Source organism: Loxodonta africana, chromosome 4, assembly GCF_030014295.1.
Source record: "Loxodonta africana isolate mLoxAfr1 chromosome 4, mLoxAfr1.hap2, whole genome shotgun sequence".
Lineage (NCBI taxonomy): Eukaryota > Metazoa > Chordata > Mammalia > Proboscidea > Elephantidae > Loxodonta > Loxodonta africana.
This window is the reverse complement of record NC_087345.1, coordinates 82,943,520-82,949,216: the sequence shown is the minus strand read 5'-3', so window position 1 is coordinate 82,949,216 and position 5,697 is coordinate 82,943,520. Positions and strand designations below refer to the sequence as shown.

General features: G+C 37.1%; 1 pseudogene; it reads right to left on the bottom strand.

The window, feature by feature from the left end:
* On the bottom strand, window positions 1-935 carry LOC135231309 (olfactory receptor 6C2-like; annotated as a pseudogene).
* Window positions 936-5,697: the final 4,762 nt, after the last annotated feature.

The window sequence follows — 5,697 nt, the reverse complement described above, 5'->3', positions numbered from 1 at the left end:
TTACCCGTTTAAGAATGCTGCAGTTCTTTTGATTGAGTCCTTGAAAGCGTTCTCCACTTGCTTATTTCTCAGGGTATAAATAAATGGATTTAACATAGGTGAAATAGGAGAAATGAGTAGTGAAACCACTTTATTAGTGGTCATTTCTTCCTTTGCTGTAGGATTCATATAGATGAACATGTATGTGCCGTAGGTGATGGAAACCACAATCATGTGTGACGAACAGGTGGAAAAGGCCCTTCTCTTTTGCCGGTTAGATACGATCCCTAAAATTGTCTTGATAATATAAGTGTAGGACAGAACTACACCCATGAGGGTCAAGATGAGAGTCAGTACAGTACAGATTATAATAGTTTGCTCCATGAACCATGTGCCTGAACATGAGATCTTCAGGAGGGGCAAAGCATCACAGAGAAAATGATCAACAACATTTGAGTCACAGAATTTCAGATTTAGTCCCAGACTAAGTGGCGAGATTATGATCAACAATCCAGCTAACCAACAGCAAAGCAGGAGCTTCTTGCAGACTCTGCTGCTCATAATGGTCTTGTAATGCAGGGGTTTGCAGATGGCCACATAGCGATCATAGGACATGGCAGCCAGGAGGAAAAATTCTGTTACTGCAAAGAGGTCAGTAAGAAACAGTTGGATGACACAGGCATTGTAGGTATGACATTGTCACCTGTTGCTATGTTATACAAATATCTAGGAATACAAGCAGAGGTGAATGAGATCTCTAAGAAGGAAAAGTTTTGTAAAAAAAAGCACATGGGAGTTTTAAGCTGGGCATCCACAAAGGTGAGTGTGTTGATGGTCAGGTTTCTGGTTATACTCAACATGTAGGTGAAAAACAGAAAGATAAAAATCAGTACCTGCAGCTGAGGGTCATCTGTCAGTGCAAGCAGTATGAATGTTGTTATTGTATAGTTTTCCATCACTGATAGCTTTGTCCAATCTGCATGTCCAATAATTCAGAGAGATAATTTTATAGATGATTTATCACTGTGAAATCTAACTTAACCACTCTTTTTTCTCTCTATTATTTTTTAAATCATGCTACAGGTATGAGTAGATTTTTTTGCTAATGTGATATGATTTTATGGGTAGCAAAAATGTCATTTGGACTCCAAGCTAAATAAAAATTCACATTAATGCTATGTTTTTTGCTGACAATTTGGTCCTTGCCAAAAGAATCTTGTTGTAATATATCATTTGAACTCACTCTAAAGAGTCTTGAGTACAACACAGGGTATGTGTTCCAGCTTTACTTGTTTATTTTTTGGAAAAGTATATTTTCTCCTATGAAAAATCCTGAACCTTAGTTATGAAACCACATACGAGCTTCCCTCCTTGTCTTTATATATATATATATATATATAATCTTACTTTCTTGACTGTTTGATTCCTTAGACTTACTATTGTTAGCTGCTGTTCAGGCAGTCCCTCAGTCCCTGAGTCATGAAGACCCCATGCATAGCCTATCAAAACTCTCCCTGATTGGTTGGTATCCATAGGGTTTTCATCGGTTAATTTTTAGAAGAAGATAGCCAGGCCTTTCTTCCTAGTCTGTATTAGTCTGTAAGCTCTGCTGAAACCTGTTCAGCATCATAGCAACATTGCTTGCTGCCTCCATTAACAGAACAGCAGTGTTGCTCATGAGGTACATTGGCTGGGAATTGAACATGAGTCTTCCTTATGGAAGGTGAGAATTCTACCACTGAACCACCAATTAGTTCTCTTTACTTCTCACTACTCATTTTCTCCTTGTTTTTCCCACAATTTTTACAATTTTATATAACGTCTTTCCGTTAATGATTACTAACTGTCCATGTCTAGTAATGGATTTTTTTTTTTCTGGCTTACATCTTGAATTGCCTGCCAAACATATCTAATTATGTATTGAACCTGCTACCAAACATACCTACTTGTGCAAATTACATGCTTTCCCATGTCAGTAGTGCCTGAAACAGAAGACATAATCTTCCACATCTCTTATTCCTCTCCCCTTATCCTGCGTGCTAACATTGTCCATTTGTTAACCATGTACTCTATGCCAGGTAATGTAGTAAGTGCTTTTCTTGTGTACTTTGTCCCATATTCCTCAATTTAATCTGAGTAACAGCTATTCATTGTTGATTTTCAGTTGAAGCACCACTTCCTCTGGAAAGATTTCTGAAATTATCTTAGCCCACATGCACTCTCCTGTGATCTCATAACAAACGATACTTGCCATTATCGAAGTGGTTAGCTGGAGAATGTATTTAATGAGGTCATTTTCTGAATCTTTCTTACTGTGATAGCCAGAACAACTAGGACAATCCTGTTATATGATTAATATTTAAAGAATATTATCTGAATAAATTTATATATCCTAAATTTACCAAGCAGACATAGATAAAACTACTTATTCCTAGTTGGACTTAAATTCATGCTGTTCTGATTTGAATTAGCTTATTAAATTTTTTCTATCTTTGACTCTATTACTAGAAATACTTGTCCATTTTTTTTCTTTTAAATACTAGATATTTTTATCAATTAAGTGACATTGTAAAGTGATTTACTTTTCTGCTTCTTCGTGTTACCTTCCTGGCTGATAGAAGTTATTACTATCTGCTCTTCCTTCTCTGATCTTACAAATAAGTAATTTACTTTCATTGATAGTATGTTTGCCTCCTCACTTTATCTATTAATGCAATATAAAATCCAGAGTCAAAATTTTTTTAGCCTGAATTTATGTTAAAATCTGTTCCACAGTAATTTTCTCAGGCATCAAAAATTAATCACTGTAGTAGGGTTTTAGTAGGGGACTCGAATGTTTGTAATTTACAATCCATGTCTTAATGCTTTTAATCCTCCATCAGTGAATGAAAAAAAAAAAAAATCCCCTGAAATCCCAGTTGGTTAGTTTGTGAACAGTTTCTTTTCATGGTTTATTTTACCGTATTTTATTTATAGTGAATTAGCAGAACAACCACATCTCTTTGACCAATTCATTCTATTAAACCTACAGGGTGTCAGTAACCAATACATGGCAGAAGCACTGACCTAGGCTTATGGCTTGCTTGCCTGAAAGTGAGAACCCTCCCAGGGAATGAATACAGACATTCGACATATATATTAGATTAGATTAGAGGTCCTTGAGTGACACAAAGGGTTAAGTGCTTGACTACTAGCCCAAAGGTTGGCAGTTCAAACTCAGCCAGAGGAACCTTGGAAGACAAGCCTGGTCACCTGCTTCTGAAAAGTCACAGCCTTAAAACCCTACACAGCACAGTTTTCCTCTGCACACATGCGGTTGCCATGAGTTGGAATCTACTTGGTGACAACTAATAACAACAACAGTGAAGAATGATTTCTGCAACTGCTTATCTTTCTGCAATCCTTTCTCCTTATCTCTCAGGCAACACCTCTTTCACTGTTAACCTTGCTCAGCTCCACACCCTAAGGGAATTTCTCAACGCTCTGTAGAAAAGTATCCATTTTTTTCTTACAAAATATTGCAAGCTATCATAAGACAAAATTCAATAAACTGACACGTGTGTAACTGACTGATCTCTGTTTATTTTATCTTCCAATAAATATTTGAAGGGAGGCAGGCTCTCTAATGAGCGATGCTACTGAAGTCAGTCTTTTGGAGAGATGATGGGACAAATACACACACACATACACACACACACACATTGGTGGCTTTTATTTTTCAGTTTGAGACTGATTGTGTAGCTGATGTCACTTTTTCATATTTTCCATGTTAGACTTCCTTTATACACCCACTTATTACTGTGACATTATATATATATTTATATATATATAAACCAAAACCAAATCCATTGCAGTGGAGTCGTTTCTGACTCATAACAACCCTACGGGACAGAGTAGAACTGCGCCATAGACTTTCCAAGGAGCACCTGATGGATTTAAACTGTTGACCTTTTGTTAGCAGCCGTAGCACCTAACCACTACACCACCAGGGTTTCCTTCGTATGTATATGTATGTGTATACATATGTGTGTACATGTTTATATACACACGTATATACATATGGAAGACCGTAAAATCTACAACTTACAATTCACATATCTAATTTTTAATACAGACAGGTGAAATATCTTTATTCTTGGAAAAACTGTGGTCAAGGTTTTATAAAAGGAAGTATTACTGATAAAAAAAAAATTGTAGACTATATCATACTTACTTTCCCGTTCAGTAAATCATAACTTCTGGAAGTTGTTTAAAAAGAGTAGTTCTTAAAGCCACGAAGCTGCAAGTGGTGGATGCGCAGAAGCGTTTCATGTGAACAGCTCTTTACTTTTGCTCACCCATCCACGCCGACGCTCACAGCTTCTCCGAACACGCAGAGAGCTGTCTGAGATTGTCGTCGCCAACAAATTGCACTGGCTTTCTCAAGATGGACATTTTAGTATTACAGGCCTAAGAAAATATTTTCTGGTGTATTTTAGCATTTAAAAGGAAAAATAACAATTCTAATGGCAGCGGAATGCTGGAAACTCTCTTATTTTGAAAAAGTTGGTATTTCAGTATCTTAGGGCAGATACACAGGTTTGGAAAAGATAAGCCTTGATTTTCTCATGCGAATAAATGTATGAGCAAAGGGTCCTTGGTGATTTACATTCCAAATTCTCTAACAAATCTTTGGAGTAATTTTATTTGGCAAAAGCAAGACAGAGGCTGCCTTCGCTCCAGTGTCCTTAGAGACAGTAGGAAAACATCAAACTTCAGGTTATGCAGTTCACTTTCCTATATTTTAAATAGTTTTATTGAAGGGAAATTGATATACAATAAACCGCTATGTATTCAAAGTATACCGTTTGATGTTTTGACATATGCACCCTCTCATGAAAACATTACCATAATCAAAAGAGTGAACATATCTGTCACACCTAAAGTATCCTCAGGCACTTCTGTAATCCCTCGTATACCCTTTCTGCACACCTCTGGTCCCCAGGAAACCGCTGATGAGTCATCCGCTAACTACAGGTTAGTTTGTTTTCTGTAGAACTTTAATTAAATAGAATCGTACAGTATTACACCAATTTTTTGCTCTGGTTTCTTTCACTAAGCATGATGATTTTAAGATTTGTCGCTATTGTTGTATGCATTAATATTTTATTCCTTTGCTGCTGAGTATTCCAATGTTGATGGGTTTAGGGTTATTTCCAGCTTGTACCTATTACCCGTAAAGCTGCTATGAACAGTCCTTTATAAAATTTGTATGGAAAATGCTTTCATTTATCATGAGTAGATACCTTGGAGTGGGGTGGAATGGTTTTTATAGGTTAGGGGCATGTTTATTTTTTTTAAATATTGCCAAACTTTTTTCAACATACCTTTAACATTTTACATTCCCAACATCAATGCATAAAAGCTCCAGTTGCTTCACATCAATGTCACCCCTTAGAACTATCAGTCTTTTTAATTTTAGCATTCCGGTAGGTACATAATGGTGTCTCACTGTGGCTTAAAGTTCTCTAATGACTAATAGTGAGTCCATGGGTGGTGCGAGCGGTTAACGCACTCGGCTGGCTATCTACTTCTGAAAAATCAGTTACTAAAAACTCTATGGAGCACCTCAGAAACTCTACGGGGCAGTTCTACTCTGTCCTATAGGGTCGCTAGGAGTCGAAATCGACTCGACGGCACTGGGTCACTGGGTTATGGAGCACAGCTCTACTCTGACAC